This window comes from Sminthopsis crassicaudata, chromosome 2 (assembly GCF_048593235.1).
Source record: "Sminthopsis crassicaudata isolate SCR6 chromosome 2, ASM4859323v1, whole genome shotgun sequence".
Classification (NCBI taxonomy): Eukaryota; Metazoa; Chordata; class Mammalia; order Dasyuromorphia; family Dasyuridae; genus Sminthopsis; species Sminthopsis crassicaudata.
In genome coordinates this window covers 651,351,286-651,374,960 of record NC_133618.1, presented here as the reverse complement: position 1 = coordinate 651,374,960, position 23,675 = coordinate 651,351,286, and positions in this window count along the sequence as shown.

The following is a 23,675-nucleotide window of genomic DNA, read 5'->3' as shown; positions in this document are numbered from 1 at the left end:
AAATCTAAGTATTTTACAGATGAGGAAACTGATGTAAAGAAAGTCAAATGACTTGCTCAGAAACAGTTAGTGAGTGACTGAGGTAAAATTCAACACAAATTTTCCTGAGATGAAAATAAGTCTCAAACCCATGTCTTCTAAATTTAGTTTGTATTCTAAGATTTTGCACAGTGAGTATGACTTTGATAAATTCTTGCCAGATTATTAATTTCCTTTATATACTTTGAGCTAGAAGGAATCTCTGTAGTCATCTAAACACCAGCTTCTTAAACTGTGGTCTTGAATGAGGTCTTGTGACTGAATGTGGGGATTGTGAAATTATGATTAATTATCAGTAAATGTTAGGTTTCTTTATTTATTTTAGATACCTATATACCCAGTCATGTAAAAATTTCCCAGGCAAAAAAGGGTCACAAGCAAACAAGTTTAAGCCCTGATTTAGACCAAATCTATCTCATTTTACAGATGAGGAAAGTGAGGCCAGAGAAATGAAGTGCCTTGCCTTAACTTGCACAGAACCTAGGGGCTGACAGGTGTGTTCTCTTACTTCCTCTGACCAATCCTATGTTCCTTCCCCTACCCCATGATCTTTTTTTCTAAGCTAATCTCTCTTACATATACAGACCCTTCCAGATCCCATCCCTCTCTCCATTTTACTTTCATCCCTTCCCCCTCTTTTATACTTTATGATGCAGAGACTTTTGTGGGGAAATCTCATTAAAGTCATTATTCCCTGCATAGAGATGATACTTTCATTTCATTCATATTTAATGCTCCTCCCACTTGATCTTTTGATGCTTTTTAATTTCTGATATTACACGACACACAAAATGCTTATTGGAGATCCCTCTTTCTATAAAGTTGTCATTGTTTATCTCTGTCCATGGAGTTTTCTTGCTACATATTTATTAGTCACAGAAAAAGGTTTAAGAATTTCTGAGTGGAACTAGTTGTTATTTTACTTTGGGGACTATGCATTGTGCTGTTTACAGCTAGAAGACAACTTAGAGATCTGGACCTTTTATTTTATGTTCCAGATAAGGAAATGGAAGCCAAGATAAGTGAAATTATTTCCTAAGTTCACATGGTGAGTTAGTGGTAGAGCTTTCACAAACTAAAGCTATGGTTAAACTGGACCATTAATTATCCTCATTTTTCTCCCACCTCATCCTCATTCATGGCTGTGCCTTTACTGATACTGTCCCGAGCCTGACTTAGGTTCCACCTATCTGCTGCTATCCTCCACCCCACGTCCCATCTCCTCCAAGACACCTTCCCTGATTCCTATCTGGATGTGATCTTTCCTTCCTATTTTTTTCTTAGTACTTTGGCCCTTTCTTTTATGCTTGTTGACAGATTAGTATTATTAATATATAATTAATATTATAAGTGTACTTGTCCTTCCCTAATAGAATATAAGTTCCTTGGGAGCAGGGGCTGCGTCTGATTTCATTTTCTTTGCAACCACCCAGGTCAGGACCTTGGACAGAGTAGGCATTTGATAAAAGGAGAGGCAGAAGAGTTCTCAGTGTATAAATGAGGGATTTGGAATTAGGAATCAATCAACAACATTTATTTAGTCCCAGTACATGCTAGACACTAAGGATATAATCATAAAAATCAAATAGGCCCCGTCTTTAGGGAGCTTTTATTCTATAGGGAGAGATAGCAAAAATATATATGTAAATATATATTTACAAATGAATATGAAGTAATTTTGGAGAATATTCCAATAGCATCTCTCTGTGTGTCAGGATCAATCAATTCAGAGAATTTCTGACCCCTCTTCAGTGCATATTACTTGCTACTGGAGGAGGCAGCACATTATTTGTATCCTGTACCTGGTGGGGGTACTGATAAATATTTAACAGTCAGCCTTTCAGGGAAAAAATATGCTGGATATCTTTTTAATGTTTAATCTTCATTTTAAATATCTTCCATATTATTGTATTAAGTCTTAACAATCAAAGAAGCAATAAATCAAGACCTCAGATCTAGTGTTTGCTGATCCTGGGGTTGTAAATGTGAACACTTTCATTTAACTACTCCCTCTGCTTGCTAGTTTGAGCTGCCCCCAACATAACTCCCTCCTATACCATTCAATTCAGCAAATTTTTATTAAGGATCTACTTAAGCTAGAAAGAGACAGATTAGCATAGTGAATAGAAAGATGGTCTCTTTAATCAGAAAGAACAGGGTTCAGATTCTACCTATGACCTTATGTGATTGTGTGACTCTAGGCAAGTCACTTGACTTCTTATTTTTCCTGGCAACTAATAAAAACTCTAAATTGCAGAATAGGTGCCAATCTGTATTGGTAGAATATCTTAATGGGAGTTATGAAATCCCAAAATAGTAATCTCCTTCTCCCTCCAAAGGGTGTCGGGCACTGTGTTTTGTACTGAAGATACAAGGATGAAAAACACAGTTTCTGCCTTCAGGAAGCTTACAAATTCAAAGAGTGAGAGACAAAACAATCACAAATGAGAATGAGATGAGGGCACTGGAAATATTGGAAGATTTACTTTCTTAAAACCTTCAAGTGTCTGCTTTCTGGCCATCTGATAACTAATTCTGTCTCTGAAACCACCATGGACCTTCATAAGCCAGATTTGCTTTATCTTGTCTTGATGTGGAGCTCCAAGTCACATCTGGATCATCTTCATGCCATGCTGATTTATTATCTATCCTCTCTTTTTTTAGTTTCCTACTATATATCAAAAGAATAATAATTCCTTTATTAGAATGTAAGCTTCCTGAGATCAGGCACTCTCTTGCTTGCTTATATTTGAGATCAGGCACAGTGCTTAGCACAGGGCCTAGAACACAGTAAACAATATGATTTCCCTTCTCTCTTCTCTTCTTTCTTTTCTCTCTGCTATGTCTCTGCTTCTGCCTCTGTCTTTGTCTTTCTCCCTTCTAAGAAATTTGAGAATGATATTTTTTTGAAGGGAAGGAAGGCAAGAAATAAAAGGGAGTGATATCTGAGCAGTACCCTAATAGAAGAGATTAATTCAATAGATGGAGATGAATGACTGGTCCAAATGTATGAAGCCTAGAAAGCAAGAGTTTAATGAATACTAGAGACTTTAGTACAGTTTGAACATAGAATAGAGGAAGAAAATAGAGGCCAGGAATATAGGTTAGAGTCAGATTATAGAGGATTCCTCTCAGAGTAAAGAGTTTGGATGTCATTCTATAGATAGTATGGATACAGAAGATTTTTAGAGTAAGGGAGTGATATGGTCAGAGCTGTATATTCAAAAGAACACTGTGTTGAGGAATCACCTAATGTTTCCCAGCTCTTTTCTAGGTGCTGTTGGACAAACAAGAGAAAAAAAACATGATTCTCTGTCCTCAGAGAGCTTACAGTTGTCATATGTACATGAAACAGCAACTAGCAATATCAGGCTGCTTAAAGGTATCAGATTGAGAACCTTCTTTAGCATCAAGAAGAACTGGGTTCAAGCTGTGTTTCTGACCTACCTCTCTCAGATGCATGACTGTAAGCAGGTAACAATCTTTCAGCATCATAAGAAGCTCCCAAACAGTATACATAACAAAGCATAACCAATTATGGAGTTTCCAAAAGTCCTTTCTTAGACAGATGAAAGAACAGGTCAAAATGACAGCACAAACAAAACAAAACAAAAATCCTAAATAACTTAAATAATATAATAATATATCTTACATAACATAATAATAAATATAATCTAAATGAATAATCCTAAGTAATAACTTGCAATATGGGAAGTCTCAAATGATTGTGCAGACAGTATGTGAAATAGGAAATCTGAGGAAACAGAGATCTCTGTGGACTTGGATGATTGGGAATTCTTGATGAAGTATGTAGTGCTAAAATAAGAAAAGTGTGTGTGGAGTAATAATTATAACTTCCAATTTTATAGAACTCTAAAAGCTCCAAAATGCTTTACCTACATTATCTTACTTCAATCTCACAACTTATCTGTTAGGTCAGTTCTATTAATATTATTATCTTTATTTCATAGATTAGGAAACTGGCTCAGAGAAGTTGTCACTTGCCTGTGGTCACACAATATCACAGGCAGTATTTGGACACAGATTTTCCTGACAATTCCAACATGCTGAATACCACAAATGCTTACAGGGTCAGAATTTGAAAACATTTCTTCCTGTCAGTCATCTCTTCTCTTGCCCTTGTATTAGTGTTTTGTGTTAGAAAAGAGGGCTAATTAAAAATTTAGGTGTTAACTAATTCAAGAAATATTACTTCCCTGCAGTGATGATTTTTTCCCCTGATTTTTGGAGTTTCTTTCTATACACTGTGGCTACTCAAATTCATCAACCATTAAACTGACAAAGAAGTATTTTAAGCATGTGCTATGCATCAGACACTATGATAGGCTTTGGGAGTAAGAACACAATCAATGAAATGATCCTTGCTTCCAAGGACTTCATACTCCATTGGTGAAATCAACCTCATTTCAATTGGGTAGGGAGGAAGGAACACACAATACTTTAGTGATCTCCACATGGTGACTGCTATCTCAAAGGGCACTGACATTCTTCCAGCCATGAACACCAGGAAATCAGAAGCAAAATTACAGGTGGCCCAAATTATGGTGGAAAGATGCCTAGTGGGCACAAATAGGATACAGTTTTTTTTTTTTACCAATGAATTGTGTGCATCAGTAGCAGAAGAGCCATCAACAAGGACTAATATGACTGAAAAAGGCATTCTCACAGTTATTTAGTGGGAGATAAGGGTAACAGATGGACGCCCAAAGGGCTACCCTGGTATCCTAGTGATAATTAAAGAACTAGAGAAATGCCTCCAGCATGTTGGATGCTTCCTTCAGGGATTATATAGAAATACACAATCATGTGTAAACTTACACATGAACAAGAATTACAGAGAAGGAGAAGATATAGATTTATATCAGTAGGAGTACTCCTGCTAATGAGGCAATGGAGTTGTCCAAGAATCAAAGTATCTAAAAGGAACTCAAGATTCTCTAGGAATTCTGTAGGAAGTGAGAATTTTCACTTTCCACTCTTCTCTTACCTTTAAATTTTAAAAAAGAGTTACATTTTGTTCTGATACAACACTTACTTTCCACTAAACATTTCTCCATAGTACCTCTCTCCAAATAAAATTGATTAAGCAAAATCATTTAACAGAGAGATTGCAACTGTTAGTACAGTTAATTACTCACTCTTCTGGGTTACCATTTATTAAAAAGAAAAAAAAAAGTATGCTTATGCTAGTCATATGGAACCAATATTGGCTGTTGTATTTGACCTGAACTCTATTGTCTTTGAGAGTTGTATTCATTTACATTATTGTAGGCATTGTGTATATTGTTCTTTTGGGGGCAACGATTTTTTTCAATCTGCATCAATCCATATAAGCGGATTCCTTCTGGTGCAATAGTGTTTCATTACATTGATATTACACAATTTGTTTAACTATTCTCCAATTGGTGAATACCTAATTTGTTTCCAGCTTTCTGCTACTACACATAGTGCTGCTGTAAATATTTCCATATTCATAGACAGAGCTGGAAGAGACATTGTAAGTCAACTAGTCCAAATTTCTCATTTTAGTGATGAGGAAAATGAGTCCTAGAAAGGTTAAATCATTTGTCAAAGGTCACACAGGTAATGAGAAGGCAAACTGGGACTTGAATATAGATCCTAGGTCTCTATATATTTGAATCACAGGACCTATGACTCAAAATACATTGCTGGAATTTTTTCTTTCTAAAATAAGCTTTTATTGATGTCTTCTGCTTTTTATATGAATAGTTTTCCCTAGTGTGTTTGTTTTCTCCTTATCTTTTGGAGACAGACATCCCATAAAACAAATAGTATTTTTAAAAGACAAAAAGAGGAAAAATCAGCATAACCAATTAATGCATTGAAAAAAATCTTAGAACTTGTGTGTGATACATGCCGACTTCTCATTTCCCCAGAGGAATAGTTGGGGGGGTATCTTCTTATATTTTTTCATTTGAGTCATACTTGATCTTTATGATTTTGTTACATTCATTTTATGTATTTTTCTGTGGTTACTATTTCCTTTTATATTGTTGTAGTCGTTGTGCACATTGTTTTTTGGACATCTGGGCTGTAAACTCAATTGAGAATCACTGGATCAAAAGTTATACATAATTTAATAACTTTCCTCATAGAATTTCAAACTTTTATCCAGAATAATTAGACCATTATATTGTTCAAATAGCAGTGTGTTAGTGTCATATGGAACCATATGATCTTCCATATGACCTTCCTGTAACTATTCCAACAATGACCTTGTCCAAAATTTACCATCTTTGCCAATATTATTGGTTTGATAGGATGCCTCAGTGGTTTTTTGTTTGTTTTTCTCTTATATTACTAGGAGTAATTTTTCATATTGTTTATAATTTTCCAACAGTAATTCAAGACAATCAGAGATTATTAATATTGGATTTAAAGTTAGGATACAATAGCTCCCATTATGGCTTCATTGATACTGGGCAGATCTTTGAACCTCTCTGGTCTCAATAAATAGTTGGAGCTGTAAAATGATGCGACTGGAAGATCTTTAACTGAATTAATTTTCAGCTATAATTTTATTTTTTAAAAATTTCAACAACTATATTTTTTATATCATATATTTAAGATCATACAATTCTAAATATATCCCTACCATAAACCATCTCTTTTAGGAAAGAATAGAGGAAGAAATTTTAAAAAGCAATCCAGCAAGTCAGAATGTCAATCCACCAATGGTGTCAAATTCAAGTAGAAATGGTTCCTCTAAACCAAGTATACTGTAGCTGTAAACTGACTTAATCTCTATATATAGTTTTCTTGGATATTTATTTGTTTTGTTAAATATTTACCAGTTGCATTTCAATCTGGTTCAAAGGCTGTACTCCAGAGTATTTTGTGTTTGAGCACCTGTGGTTTTTAACCATTATTCTCCATCTGTGCAAAGAAGAGGAAAAGTACCTTTTCTCATCCCCTTTATTGGTACAAGTTTTGTCACTGTAATATTGTTATTGTAACCTCTTCATTCATATTTAAATTTTTAAGTTCTTTACACTGATGTTGTTGTAGTGCTTGTACATTTTGTTTCCTTGGTTCTGCTTACTTCACTCTGCATCAATTTATAAAAGTCTTCCCAAGCTAATTATTGTCGGGTAAGGCAAAGTAATATTTCACTACATTATTGCATCATAGTCCATTTAGCCAGGCTCCACTTTATGAACATCTACGTCATTTCTAGCTCTTTACTACCACAAAGCATATATCACTGATTAAAGAGTGTGTAGCTGAATAAATTTTGGTATTATTATTATTCTATTACATAGGAATGAAATAGAATACTTTTGTGCTATAAGATAAGATGAAGGGATAAACCTGGGCTACAAACTTATGCAGAGTGCAGACTGACATTGAACTTAGCTCCTCCTGATCCCATGAAAAAAAGAGATGTTGGTACGAAGAAGATGGCTTTTGATAGCATGTGGGATTTTTGTGAGGTTTTTTTCTCCATATATGTATGGACTTCTTGAACTGCAAGCTAGGACAACATTTTTTCTGGCAACCAGTGAAGCAGTTTACCAATCCCCTAAACAATTAGTTAATTAAGTCAAATAATTAGCAAGCTTTGGTAAGCTGATTGTAAGAAGGGAAGAAAAAAAGGGCTTGATATTTGCTCTAGTTTCTGTTCTGAATGAATCTGATTGCAAGGTAGGGGATTACTCTTGGCCTTCTCTGTCTCTGTAAGAGAATTTATCTCTGTCATGAACTGCTATTAAAGGGCCCAATGCCTTGGACCTCTCAAATAAAGACAGTTGTCTTGCTGATAGAAATCACAGATGTGTAAATGGTTAGGCACATACTAGGTCACTAAGGCAATGCCTGTTCTAGTGGGAAGAACAGACTTGGGAGCAGCTCTCAAACTCATTTCTCCCATCTATAAAATGAGAGCTGAAAGTGACTCTAGAGATCAGTGTCTTTACCGACCTAAGAACTGGTAGTTCTAAGATTTTGAAAGTTGGAAAAGACCTCAGCAGCCACCGAGGACATCTCCATTACTGTGTCTTCATGTATGAGAAGAATAGCTAGAGGGCTGGTTGTCTGGGAAATGAAGTTGGAGCTAGAGGTCAAAGAGAAAGACAGACTACAGAGGAGCTTGAAAGAGACTGATAACATTCAGCCCTGCTTTGAGAGTTAGAGTTATAGCAGGCTGTGTGTGAAACACTTGAAGGGTAAGGATTATGAGCCATCCTGGACACTTAGTACCAGGCACAGGAAATGAACAATTGTGTGTGAAAGCCCAGCCTATCACCTGGTCTGTTTATACAAACACCCCATCTCATCGATTATTGCTAATGGTACTACCCTAAGTTTCTAGTCAAAAAGTATCATTGAGTACTTCTCATGAACTAGTTGCTATGGGCAATAAATACAACAACAAAAATTTTGCTAGCATTTAAATGTCATTTTAAGGCTTGTAAAACACTTTATAAATATGATCTCATTTGTCCTCACAACACTCAGAAATAGGTGCTATTATTATGCCCATTTTATAGATGAAACAGCAAAGACATGTTAAATGATTTGCTTAGTCACACAATTAATAAGTGTCTAAAGCCAATTTCACACTCAGGTCTTCCTGATTCCAGGTTCAGAACTCTATTCACTGAGCCACTTAGTTGCCTAGACATGAAATATATTTTGCCGTTAAGAGGTCTGCAAGTCAATTCCAAAGACATAAGATACATGTTCCTGTTAGGAAATTACAGAAAACTAACTGTAAGCAATGGAAACATGTACTTTGTATTTTGATTTTAGGGAAGGGAAGATCAGTGAGCTTCAATAGAATTCTTTGTGCTTGAGAAATGCTTTTTGATTGATTAATTTGAGGGCAGAGGCTATTTAATTTTTGCTTTGGAATTCAGTGTATTGCATAAAGTAGGTGCTTAATAAATGCCTCTTTCCTCCCCATGATGACAGTCTTTCCCTAGCTGACTCTGCAAAGCAGCTCCGTCTCGGGGCAATCTCAGATGTGACTTGAAAATCCATCTTTCCACTTCCCTCTGTCTCTCTCCTCCAGCCACCTGCTATGGTTTTAAGATAAACAGAATCTGAGTATGGAGTAATGCAGAATAATGTCAAATCACAGAAAGGTCATTAATCAAATATTATAATTATGAAGTCTCCCTAAGTCTCCTTGGTGGCACTAAGCCAACTTTGCCGTCATTAGCAGAGAGCAATCCATATGAGGCTAGTTCATTAACATGGAAGCTGCACATGGAACGCCCTGTTAGAAACTGTTCCCTTTGCCACAATTTGGACCTTCCCAGGCTCCATCAATGGGGGCCTTTGTTTCAGCCTCGAGATAGGTGACAGTAAGCTCTGGTTTTCTCTTTCCTCAGTATGTTCTCCTCAGCTCAGGTAAAGCCTGCAAGCTATGCATTTTCCCGGAGCCCATAATTACCCAGCAAAGCTGCAATTAAAAAGGCAGCTTTAGATGGAAATAGTAGTAAATCAGCTATTTATCTCCTTGCATTACCTGCTAAGAGCGGCTGCATTCTATTAAACTCCACTGTGCAGGCTGCTGGTTCCAGGGAGCCATGGCAGAGTTCCAACTTTGTTAAGTCAACAGAAGAAAAATGGTGGTGTCTGTTCTGGGCTGGCGGCAGCAGCAGAGCCCCCATTTTGGTGGGGAAAGGGAAAGGAAGCAGCAGGGTAGAGTGAAATATGCTGTTCAGTTGGAGCCAAAAGATTTGGATTCAAGTCCTGTCTTGGACGCAGTATTTGATCTTGAGCCAACCACTCTTTTTGGACCTCGGTTTCCTTATCTGTAGACAGAGATGGGGAGATTGGACATACAGGTGCTCAGTAGATAAAGTGCAGGACCTAGAGTCCAGAGTTCATATCTGGCCTCAAACACTAGCTGTGTGACTCTGGTTTAACTCTGTTTATCTCAGTTTCCTCATCTGTAAAAATAAGCTGGAGAAGGAAATGTCAAACCACTCCATTGTGAAAGCTTAGATGAGATGATCTCTTGTATATTTTTATCTTTCCCTCTCTCCATCCCTGACCCAGTCATTTATATGGAACAGTGGATAGAGTGCCAGACCTGGAGTTCTGAGTTCAAATATGGTCTCAGATACTTACTAGCTATGTGATCCTGGGCAAGTCACTTAACCCTGTCTGCCTCTTTCTTTGTCTGTAAAATGAACGGGAGAAGCAAATGGTGAACCACTCCAGTATCTTTACCAAGAAAGTCTCAAATGGGAGTTATGTAGAGTCAGACATGATCGAAGTGACTCAACCACAGGGTTCCTCCCAATTCTAAATCTATGATCCTAAGGCAAGGATAATTAAATCTATAGCTCTGGTTTCATTGTCCCTTACCTGATCAGGGAACTAGATGGAGACAGAAATGAGTTCCTTCAAGATGAGGTATTGCTCTGTTGCCGCTTCTATTCCTCTTTAAGATTGCCTCTATGTTTGTCACTGTAGCTTGATTCATCCATGTGAAAATCTTAGACAGCAAGAGGATTCACAATGAGATTTTCCTGGACTCATACCCCAGTCCCTCCTAGGGTCACCCCCAGACTGTAAATAAGATTATTTTTTATTTTTTAACTGGTATAAACTGTGTCTCCCACATCCACAAAACATACTTTCAGTTAATAGGATTGGATTAAAGATGCTGGGGTACCTGGCTCATAGGATTAGGCTACAACTGGGGAGGCTTCCATGCTGATGAACAATGTGGGGCAAAAGGAAAGCCTTTCTTTCCTTTTCTCTTAGTGCTAAGCTCTATTGCTTCTATTTGGATGAAGGACTTCGAGTATTGACAACCACTCATATCTACTTTAGTCATAGCTAGCTCTCTTGGGCCCCACATCCTTATAGAAAATATTTTGGGCCTTATATCATCCCTTAGGGATGGCAGGTCTTGAATCTTTCTTAGGAAGACAAACTTTGTTATTTGATTCCTTATGACTGGCCCAGAAGACCCGCTGTTTCAGATCCCAAAACATATCGCACCTACCTTCTGCTTTCCCTCGCTACCTCCTGATGCATCATACACATGCCTACTTGTCAGTTATCGATTTCTCCTTTAAATATTACTGCAGTCTAGAAAAAGTATATGGATTAATTGACGAGGCTGGGCTTGTACCTGCATACTTCATTAACAGCTGTTACTAATTAGTGGAGCTAGTCATTAAGAGACCTACTGGGGGTTTGAGGATAATAGTTTTTTTTTTTTTTAATTTTCTGTGCCTTTTAAAAATACAATAAATTGGGGGATGAAATGGAGTAGTTGTATCTTTAGTAATAGGAGACAGTCAGGAAGCATGTTGCCCAGGGCCTCTGGTCCAAGGTCCTTGTCCCATTTATATAAACTGAAAAGATAAGGAAATAGGATAGAAGCCAGCACTGGGTCCATGGGAAAACTGCAAAATGAGTTAAGCTTCTTTTAAGTACTCCTAGGTTTTTTTCTTTGTGTTCTTTGACCCCCTCCTGACTGATTTAGAATAAATCTTTCCTCTTTCAGGTCCTTGATGTCCTCCTGCCTCCATGTCATCTTGTTCTCAGAAAAGGCTTTGCTATTTATATTTTATCATCTATGGTCATACTTCACTGTGAATTGAAGTTTCCATGCTTTTCCCACCAGGACTATTTTTTTTTGGCAAGGTAGTAGTGGTTAAGTGACTTGTCAAGGATCATACAACTAGAAAATGTTAAGTGTCTGAAGACATATTTGAACTCAGGTCCTTCAGCGCCTGTGCACGATCTAGTTGTCTTGTTTTTTAAAGTCTTGATTTTTCGAGGTACCACATTATAACAGATATATTAAAAAATAAAAATAAGCAAATCCAGAGGATAATTATAGTTCTGGAAGGTAGGTTATATGGGGAATGGAGACATTTAGCTTGGAGAAAAGATATTGGGTGGAGAGGGGAAAACATGATAGCCACCTACTAACAAAACTGCTGCCTCCCCTTCCTTCTCTTCTTTCCCCTTCCCTCCTTTTCCCTTTACTCCCCTTTTTTATCCTCCCATTTTTCCCTTCCCCTCCCTTCTGTTCTCCTTCCCACTCTCCTTTTCCTCCTCCCCTTCCCTCCCCTATCCTTCCATTCCTTCCCTTTCCTCTCCTCCTCCTCCTCCTCCTCCTCCTCCTCCTCCTCCTCCTCCTCCTCCTCCTCCTCCTCCTCCTCCTCCTCCTCCTCTTCCTCCTCCTCCTCCTCCTCCTCCTCTTCCTTTTCTTCCTTCTCCTTCCTCCCTCCTCCTTCTTCCTCTTCTTCCTTCTCCTTCCTCCCTCCTCCTTCCTTCTCATTGTTCTTATTCTCTTTCCCTCCCTCCCTCTCTTACTTTTTCTCCTCTCTGTCTCTATCCTTTCTATCTCCCACCGTCTCTCTGTCCTCTCTGTCTTTGTCTTTTTATCTGTTTCTGTCTCAGTCTATCTTGCTCTAGGAGCTCTTGCAGTATTGGACTCTGCACAGAATAGATTCCTAATGTATTTAATGACTTAAAATTAGAAATATTTGAAATTCTCTTGTATGGATGAGGCAGTAGACATATTTTGAGTAGCTCCAGAGTGTAGAACCTAAAACGAAAGTAGGGCTACTCAGGGTAAAAGTCCAAGGAGTTCATTTTCTTCCTGGTCACAGCCCAATCTCTCTAAACTTTGGTTTTCTCATCTCTTAAAATAGAATGATAACATGTAGTGTCTATCTCACAAGATTATTGTGAAAATCAAATGAGATAACATATATATGAATTGTCTTACATCATAAACTTTCACTATAGATATTAGCTAATAACAGTCATAATAATATAAAGAAGATTTTTTTCCCTAAGTATCACCAATGGAAAAAAAAAATTACAAAATCAACATGTACAAACTAGAACTCATTACCTCTAAACCCTCTCCTCTTCCAAGTTTCTTTTTTTTTCTGTTCAAAACACCATCCTTCAATCTCCCAGGTTCATAATGTTGTTATTATCCTTGACTCCTCACCCTTTTTATCCCATATACCCAATCCATTGCTATATCTTGCTATTTCTATCTCTACAACATCTCCTGTATCAAAACATTTATATCAAGTCACATGGCCATCAACTGAGATCCTGAAGGACCTCATTACTTGTTGTCTAAATAGCCTTCTACTTGATTCCCCTGGTTCAAGTCTCCTTTCCTTTTAGATTGCCCTCCATACAAGTTGCTAAAGCAATTTTTCTAAAGCACAAATCTGAGGTTATACCCCTACTTGATAAACGCCAATCATTTCCTATTACTTTTATGATCAAATAAAACTTTTCTATCATTTTAAGTCCCTCACAACCTGACCCTGCCTAGATTTCTAGTCTCTACTATTTGCTCACTTGCTACCTTTCTGTAGATGACAATTCTTCCCCACTTGGAATCCACTCCTGGGTCCCTCATCTCTGACTGCTCAGCTTTTTGCCATGGCTTGTGGTTGGCCCAGCTCCATAGTATGCATTGGATTCACCATTCCCCTTCTTTTCCAGTTCCCTCTGATGTTTTGTCTTCTCCCATAGGAGTGTAAACTCCTTGACAATAGGATCTAGAAGTCTTGCCTGTATTTCTATCCCTTATGCTTTAACAGTGCTTGACATATAGAGAGTGCTTAATAAATATTCTCTAAGAAAGAGAATCTGTTCACTGCTTTTCCTCTTCCACTCAGTGTCCTCTTCCTCTCCTCTTGTCATGATACTCTTCTGGGAGAAATATCTCTTCTCTCAGTTCATGTGGTAGATAACTGCTGCCAAAATATATTTATCACAATGCAGAAATTATAGAGGTAAAAATCTTGGCTTTATTATTATGTTCAAGAATGGATTCAGGCCTCAGAGAAAACCTGAACAAAGAGTCTTCCGATAAGTCCTCTTAAAGGGAAAATTAAATCAGTGATGGAAAAAATAATTCTTTTACATAGAGCAATCTTGTACATTCCTCTTAGACCATAAAAATCAGAAGAAATACAGATTTATAATAGCATATTTCCTTCAATATCATAAAAGTTGTACAAATTTAGTATAATAGAGTCATAAGCTCATACAGCCCTTATGGAAATAAATTTCATCAAACAAACTCTATTGGTAAACTAAGGCAGGTTGCAATGTAAGCTACATTTAGAGGGTTCAAAAACAGGTTAATTGAGGAGAAAGATTTAAACATTAACAAGGAGTTACATACAGTTGAGATTCTTTCTCTGGCTTCTTATCTAAGTAATGTTTAAGGCTTAAAGTAAGTTTTTATATCTCATGGGACAGACTCTGGTCAGGTGAGATTAATATTAACAAAAGACAGTCTTTCAGTTAACCAAAAGTTGCAGGGGGGAATAAAAAAGGATATCAGAAACAAAAATTCTCATTTTAATATAATCAATTGTACCAGAGGCACCACATTTCATGGGAAATGAATTCTCAGGAGCATCTTTCAATGTTATTGCAATGTGGGCCCAGGAATTCTGGGAAACTCAATCCATTATTGAGATCCATAGCCCCATGGGAAATGCTGTTCATTTCTCATCAGGTTGGCTCTGGTATATGTAAACCTGTTAGTTCTGGTACATGTGAATCTACATAGATTCTCTATCTAGAATCAAGTAAAAAAGTAAACCCCTATCTTGTTCCCTCCATTAGGCTATGAGATCCTTGAGGACACAGACTATCTTTTGTCTTTGTTTGTGTCTCTAGTGCTTAGTACAGTGCCCAGTGTATAGTAGTCACTTAATAAATGTTAACTGACTGAGAAACCTTGCTAAATTCTACAATTCCTTTCAAAGTTCTATAAGAAACTGGGGGCTTGACAAGAACCTGAAAATTCTGAGGTAGTCTAGGTGGGCTTCCCTGAGCTCATCACAGTATATTCCCTCCCCCACCTGTCTTTGTGCAATTGACTCATGGGCTGAGGCCCTAGGAAAGCTCATTAGCTCTAGGGAGGACTAAGGAACCCCAGGCAGTCTTAATTAATTGCAAAATTGATTAAGCTTTCCTTTTGTTAGAATGGGCTGGTGTTTACTTATATTTTCATATTATTATCTTTTTATACTTCTCTGGGTGCCTTCAGCTCTCTACTGACACCTTTTATTGGGGAAATGTTAATTTAAAAAATCATCCATAATGCAGGTGTCACAAATCAAAGCCGTAGGATAATGAGCTACTCTTATGTCGTATAAAAACAATTAATTAAACCCCCTTCTGAAAGAACCATGACAGCAGATTTATGTTTCCTTGCTCTCCCACCACAACCTCCCTTTCCAAGGTCCCTGGTGCACTTGGCTGATTTCTACAGCATCAGGCTGCCCACTCACCGCAGTAGCTGAAGAGGAAGCACTGGGCTAGTTCTCAGTGTATCGCCTCCTTTCTGGAAAGGCCAGGCCAGGCCAGACAGGTTGGAAAAGGGGGCCTTGCTTCCCCCAGCAGCTTGTACAAACTGATGTTTGTCAAATTGATATTTGGGAAATCCAATTATGCTTCCCTAGCTTACAGGGTCACTTCACAGATTCTTTGGCCTCTTCACTCATTGATCTTCAGTTGGCAGGGCCTTCTGACACTTTCTCTCTCTCTGTTTCTCTGTCCTTCAGCTCCACTGAACAATTCATTGCCTGTAAAAAGACCGAAGGAACTAGGAGTTGTCCAAGTACAGATACAACTGCTGGCAAATCCTTTGATGTGTGGAAGAATCCATCTGGAATGAGTCTATTAGTTTAAGCGTGGCATTGTCATTGAAGTAAACCTGCAAAATGAGGTTGAACTCAATGATCTAGGAGGCTCTTTCTAGCTAGGATTTTTGTTGTTGCTGTTATTGCTTCTTTTTGGTTCTAAGATTTTTTTTAATGTTAAATTTCTAAAATTATAATGATTTTATTTTGCTTTTCTTCTCTTTTGTTTCAGTGTGGTATGAAGACTAATTGGCCTCCAGGTCAAGATGATCTGGATTCAAGTCCTGCCTCTGATATATCTTGGCTGTGTTATGTTGGCTCTAGGGTTAGTCAACTCCCTAAGACTATACATTGTAGAGAACATACTAATCTGTTTTGTAGACATTCTTTCCTCACTAAGAAGTTCTCTGTTACAATGAAATCTAAGTTCAATCTCAATCCCCTTTCATTCAAGAAATGCTTATTAATCCTTTCTCTTGGGAGTTAGTTTTTACCCACAATTGAAGTTACTTATTTAGGCTCATTATTTCTCTACATTGGTAGTCTCCTTCTAGCTTACTATTCCATGTACTCATTTCCATGTCTTTGGCCACACTTGCCTTTCTAGCTGACCCTTTGCCCTTTTATACCAAGCCCAGCACAAGTCAAATCTTCTCTGTGAAGTCTCCTATACTCATAGTCCAAGTCCTCAGTCTCTCTTTTCAAGCCTCTCAACAGAAAGTGCCCTTTTGGTAACAAACTTTCTTTTGAACTTTCTACTGATCTTGCCTCTTTTTGTATCACCAGTGCTTTATAGTGCCTGATACATTGTAGGTACTTATTAACTGATTGGTCAGTCTTAGACATCTTGTACTCCGCTTGTGTTTGCCTGTGACTGGAAAAAATGCTTGCTATAACCAATGAGATCTATTTAGGGCATTATTCTCCCTTTCACGCCCCTGGGTTGCTCTCTTCTAGACCTTAGGCAGGGTTTTTGGTTTTGAAGCATTCACAGAAATAAGTAAAGAATGAAATGGCACATGCACCAGCCAGGTGGCATATTGGGAGAGATTACCAAGAGCAATCTTTATTGCCCTGCTGCCTCCTGGTGATTTTGCTGCCAGACAAATTGTCCCCTCTCTATCCCACATACTTCCTTGTTCCCCAAATCATAGAAGAGCTGTAGGAGTCAGGATTCTCAATTCCCAGTGGACATAGTGCTAGACCTGAATCAGTAAGATTTAAGTTCAAATTCTGACACACTTTCTAGGTGTGTCAGCTTGTGCAAGTCATTCAAGCTGTTTCCTCACTCACTGTTTCCTCATCATCATCTCCTTCTTAAAATTTTTTGCTAGGATCAAATGAGAAGTTTGTAAAATGCTTTGCAGATCCTAAAGTGCTGCTTAAGTGCTAGCTATTATTATCACACACTTATTGTGTACATTGGACATTGGACTAACTTGTTGTAAGTGTTCTAGAGTAGACCAGGAAATTCCTCTCTGTCAGTTGGAGGGGATGTATTTTAGTCCATCATAATAACCTCCTTCAGTTCTAACATTCTGTGATCTTGTGATTCTGTAATTCATTCCATTTCATTCCATCACATAAAAGCCCCTAAGCACCGTGGTAGGTGAGGAGGACGAGGGAGAGACAGGATGCATAAAAACTGTATAAAAGCTCTTAGAGCACAGAGTCTTCTTATAATTTGAGAGAGATAAGATTTAGGAAACAATGTAAGATAAAATACATGACAAAGTCAACACATGCTATAAGAAGTCAGAGGAAAGAGAGATCCCTAGAAGCTGGAATGATTAATGAAGAAAGATTATGGTAGAAAGTTATAGTATAAGAAAATGTGAGTTCAAATTTGAGCTCTAGTTAAACATGCTATCTGGGTGACATTGGGAATATCATTAAACTTTTCTGGACTCTAGTTTCATCTGAAAAATGAGAGGCTGGACTAGATTACTCCTAAAGTTCTTTCCAAATTGAAATCAATGATGTAAGGCTTTAAGGAAATAGTGGGATTTGTTCTAGATCTTAGAGGATGAGTAGAATAGAAGGATAAGGGAAAGAATGGGAAAGGACATTCTAAGAAAAAATGTGACTTTGCCACAGAAGAAGAAAAGGAATCATATAATCAATCAACCAGCAAACATTAATCAAGTACCTCCTATACTTCAAGCATTTTGCTAGGTGCTTGGAAATGCAAAGACAAAAATGAATGAAGGTTTGCATTCTATTAGAATTAGGGAATAATAAGATGTAAGGTAAGATTAGAGACTCATAAACTGAAAGCTCAGAGGTTAACTAATCCAAACACCTCAATTCACAAGTAAGGCAACTGAGGCAGGTAATGCTCAATATTGCAGAGATAGTAAATGGCAGGACCAGGAGATGAAAGAGCCAGGTTTAGGCTTCTCTATAATCCTATGAAGGGCCTTAGACACAAGAAGAGTCTGGATTTCTGTGGCATTATAGAAAGGTCATAACATCTTAGGGCCATGGACCTTGAGTTGAAAAATCCTCTTCATTTTACAGATGAAGAAACTGGGGTCCATAGAGTTATTTGCCCAAGGTGACTCAGCTAGTAAGTAGCAGAGCTGAGATTGGAATCCCAAATCAGCACACTCTCCACCATACAACTTTGCCTCATATCATAATTATGATCATTTGTATGGCACTCTACAGTTGCCCATGTGATTTCTTGAAGGCATCCCTCTTTGGAAGGCAATTTGGGTTTTGTTTCTTCCTTACAGAGAAAGATGGAGTGATGTGCTTCATACTAGGCAAGGAAGGGGTAGAATTGAGAATCAAACATAAGATGTTCTGACTATTAGTCCTGGGCTCAGGGACCAAAGTATTCAGTTCTCCCCTTCCCCAAAGCACTTAGTGGAGGGCTGGACCCCAGAAGGTACTCACAGCATACTTGTTGAAAGGATGAATGAGTGAATAGTTCTTTCCTTCAAAGGCTTTTAGTATAAAACAAGGGAACACACACCACAATACATGACCCACTTCCTGTCAGTTGAAGAAGGCAGATTTTCAAAAAACCACTCTTTGGTATTGCTTCTCCCACACCCTCGGTCTTTAAGGGCTTCCTCCCCTCTCAGATATCCACAGATCAGTTACCTCATGTTGATCTCATATTCTCCTCCCCACCCTCCCTTCACCAAGGCAGGAAAAATTCTAATCCAGCCTCTTTATCTGGCATCCACAATTAGAATGTCAAGATTGAATAATCTGCCTTTATCTCTAGGATGACAGCTATGTAAAAAACTTCAAAAGCCACTTCTTTCCTGGCATCTAACGGTTTTTGTTAATTACTATATCCCCTGGAAAATGAAATAAAGGAGGAAGAAAATGATATTTCTCTTTGACAACTTTGCAAAAATATCAATGTTGAAACAGCACATCTTAAGGACTATTGGTGGGAAAGAGATCAATACCATTCCCACTTAGATATGAGCTAATAGCATAAAAAGTCTAATCTCTCTCTCTCTCTCTCTCTCTCTCTCTCTCTCTCTCTCTCTCTCTCTCTCTCTCTCTCTCTCTCTCTCTCTCTCTCTCCTCCTTCTCCCTCCTCCTTCTCCCTCCCTCTCTCTGTGTCTGTTTTTGTCTTTCTCTCCCCATTTGTTCACTCTCCTTTTTCTCTCTGAATTTTTGTCTGTTTCTTTCTGTCAATCTCTGTGTCTGTCTCTGTCTGTCTCTGTCACTCAGTGTGTATCTGTCTCTCCTCACTTCCTCCCTCTGGTTCCTTTTTATCTTTCTCTCCCCACTCCCCATATGTCCACTCTTCTTTCTCTCTCAGTCTGTCTCTGTCTGTCTGTCTATGTCTCTAACACAACCCACCATTTGTACCTAGGTCATATTTCAGAAAAGTTGCAGGTAAATTGCTTTTTTAAACCTTACTTTTGGCAATTTCTTATGATTTCAGAGATATTTTTCTTTCATTCTAGAAATAAATGTTTATTGATATGTTTTGTTACATAGCTTACATTTTCCCCTACATTCCTCTTACTTCATCTTCTCAGAAAGCCATCCTATATTAGGAAGAATGTTTTGAAATAGGAAAAAGGAAAAAAAAATCAGTGAAACTGACTAATATATTAAAAATTACAATGTGTAAAATGTTCCATACTCCTCATGCCTCTCCCCCCATGTCTGCCAATGATTTGGGTAGAGTGTTTTCTCATTTCTCTTCTTTGGGGATAAACTTGTTCTTTTAAAGTTTACTGAATGCATTTTCATCATTTTAAGGCTCTTTCCATTTCCACATATGTATTCATTGCATAGATTGTTTTCTTGACTCTTCTTACTTCATTATGCATCAGATCATGCAAACTTTTTTGCTTCTCTGTATTCCTCATATTTGCTATTTCTTAGAGCAAAGCAATATTCTAGTCCCTTCATGTACCACAATTTGTTTGATTGTTCTCTAAGGGATGGATGTACTTTGTATTTCCTTCTTTGCTACTATAAAAATGCTTTTTATAAATATTTAGGTTTTTCTTTTTATCAGTAACCTCTTTGAAGTTTAGGTCTGAGTGAAACCTTTGAATCAAAGACTGTTTATTTTAGCCCTTTTTTGGGCCATGATTTCAAATTGTTTTTCAGAATTATTATATCAATTTACAGCTTTACAAGGCAAAGCATTGGTGTATCCATTTTTGCATCACCAATTCAATATTGGGCTCCCTTTTTGCTGTCTTTGCTTATTTGTTGGATGTTAGGTCAGTCAGTTTACAAGCATTTGTTAAGCACCTACTATGTGCAGGCACTATGCTTAGAGGAAAGCATACGAAAGAGAAGCAAAAACATTCCCTACTCCTAGCTTAATAGGGGAGACACCATGAAATCAGGTAGGTACAAACAGAATATTTATGACCTCAAAGGGAAAGGACTAAGATTAAAGAAGCCTTGGAAAATCTTCTTTTAAAAGGTCAGATTTAAGATGTGAAAGAAGCCAAGAGACAGAGATGAAGAGGTATGGTGTTTGAAGCATGGAATACAGTCAGTGAAAATGTCCAGAGTCAAGAGAAGGAGTGCCTTTATATGAAAAACAGTTGGGAGGTTGGTATCCCTGGAACTCAAGAATGTGTGTGAGTGTGTGTGTGTGTGTGTGTGTGTGTGTGTGTGTGTGTGTGTGTGTGTGTGTTGGTGGGGAGGTGGATAAGATGCTATAAGTCATGTAGCATAAAAGTCTAAATTCTCTCTGTCTCTCTCTCTCTCTGTATCTTTGTCTCTCTCTCTCTCCATCTCTTTCCTTCCTCTCTGTGTGCCTCTTTCTCTCCCCCATTTGTTTTCCCCCCCATGAAGCATCATGGGTGGGATTTGGACACAGGTCTTCTGATTCTAAAGCTAGTCAAATCCAACAAATTAAATAAACTGCCTCAATGGCAGGTTAGGGAAGGCTTCACTAGGGAAGGTAGCATTTGGGTTTTGCATCCAAGGATAAATAGAATCTGAAGGACAGAGGAGGGTAACAGGAAGGAGGAAGGGGAAAAGGGGAGGAGGGCTTGTCAGGATTAGGGAACCATATGAGCAGGGACATAGAGGCAGAAAATAATAATGTGAATAGATCATAGTGAAGTAGTCCAGTTTATGGTAGGGAACAGTAAAGACAAGACTGGAAAAGCAGATCAGTTTCTGGTTATGGACGGCCTTGAATACCAAGCTAAAGAATTGGAATTTCATTCAGTAGGTAATAGGTAACCACAGAAGGGTTTTGGGAAAAGAATAACAAGAGATTAGTTATATCCCAACAAAACTCTTCTTCATAATGATGTCTTCACTTGGGATACAGGTGAACTTTAAACAGGGAAGGGATTTTGAAGCCATTTGAAAATGCAACCTAGTTTAAAGAGGGCATATTGGGAAAAGCTGATCTAAAAGCCTCCCTTTACCAGTGGTTTTCAGGCTCAAACCTTAAGTCTGAAGAGAAATATGAATACTGCTAATCTACTGGGGTATTGTAACCATTTAAGAGACACTCAGAAGATGGAACATTTTAAAAATGGAAGCTGGGAAGCAGAGCTATATCTGGAAAACCTTCTACTGGGGGTAAAAAAGGTGGACAGTGGAGTGGGGAGGGAGGTGAGGTAGCTTAATTGGAAGGGCAGACTTGCTGGGAGATGGGGCCATGCCCCCAATCAATCAATTTATTAACCAAAAAGTATTTATTAAGAACCTAGTCTGTGCTAGTCCAGTGTGTGTACTGGACTAGGTTTGGTGAATGCAAAGACACATATTAAACAGTCTCCTATCTTCATAGGGATTTGGGGGAGATGAAATCAGTTCCAGGAGAAAATTGACATAGCACTGGTACTTTAGAATGGGGCCCAATAATGGAATAGGTCATGAAAGTCATTGGAGAAATGAATGGAAGGAAATCTATTCTCTCAATTGCTTTAGGGAGGAAATAGACTCATACACCTTTTTAATGTCAGCGTCCTAGTGCAGAACCCTCACTACCCTACCTTAGTTATGATTCTGTGAGAAGTCATTGGAACAATTGTGATATTTATCTGTGAGTTGACTGGGACAGACAATCAGAATGAATAGGCAGTCATACCTGCCTGCTCCAGCAGGTGATAGAAGGACCATTGTTCAGAGAAATCTTCCAAAATTGTGCAGACAAACCATCTCACCCTAGAGAAGGGTAAACTGAGATTCAGACAGATTTGCCAAAGGTCGCACCATCTCTGGTCTCCTTTTATTTCCTCATGTCTTCCTGTCAAGTAAATGCCAGTAAATGGTATTTTTTCATGACAATGACTTTTACTAGGCACAAATCCTTTTTTTTTTAAACCAATAGAAAAATGCACCTTAAAACCTATTGGCTTTTAAAGCCAGAATGTCCATCAAGTTGGAATGATCTTTAGCTAGGGGAACATGTCTTTTTCTCCTTTTTTTGCATCCCTTCTTCTATTCCCCTTCCCTGGACTGGCAGAACCTAACAGCCAATTCTAGACCAAGGGGTCTCCAGGACCTTTCCCCAGATTGGGGTTGTGGTGTGAGGAGTGGGAGTGGGGAATGGGGGAGGGGAGTGGTCACATCCCTGCACCTCAGAACCTTCACAGTCAGGAAGTTGTTCCTTTTGTCCAGTTCAACTCATTCGTGCTTTAGTTTAAGTGTATTTCATCTCTCCCTGATGGAATTTGGCTATTTAGGGCTCCCAAGGAGGGTCCATGACTTCTATTTTCCCCAATTAGCCTTTTAATAGCCAGAGTGGCCTACCAGTTTCAGGATCCAATATCTGGGCCAGTTTCCTGTCTCCACCAGGGAAGGGAATAGCTCCAAATGGCCCTGCTTTCCCTGCCTCCTCTGTCCCCCAAGTCATTAGTCTCTCCTGCCGCAGAGAGAATGACAGGCTGCTCCTCACCATGTCTGAAAGGTCCCTTTGTTTTACTGAGCTCCGGTTCAGACGCTCCAGAGCAATAGCAGGCCATATTTTAATCTCAGGTCTTTGCAAACAAAATCGTTAAAAGCAGATGGCGGTGAAGACTGCCATGAATATTAATAGCTATTGGAAAAAAAAACCCTCCTTAATCTTTCCATAAATCTTTTCCTAGGAGGTGGGGAGGAAGAATCTGTAGAGATTAGAGCTGCAATAGAAACTCAGGTATCACAACCTTTCCTATCCCTTTTTGATCTTAATGGCTGAGTAATTAGACTGTGGTTAGGCAATTAAACACCAAGCTATCTCTCCTGGGACCAGAGAAAGGGGCATCTCCCACTCAGTCTGTGGAGCACAATAGATGAGGCCCTGGAGTGAAAGAGATGCTTCCCCCCTCCCCCGACTCCTGTAGGCTGGAGTCACCTTTCTTCCTTCCTTCCTTCCTTTCTTTCTCTCTCTCTTTCTTTCTCTCTTTCTTTCTCTCTTTCTTTCTCTCTTTCTTTCTCTCTTTCTTTCTCTCTTTCTTTCTTTCTTTCTTTCTCTCTTTCTTTCTCTCTTTCTTTCTCTCTTTTTCTTTCTTTCTTTCTCTCTTTCTTTCTCTCTTT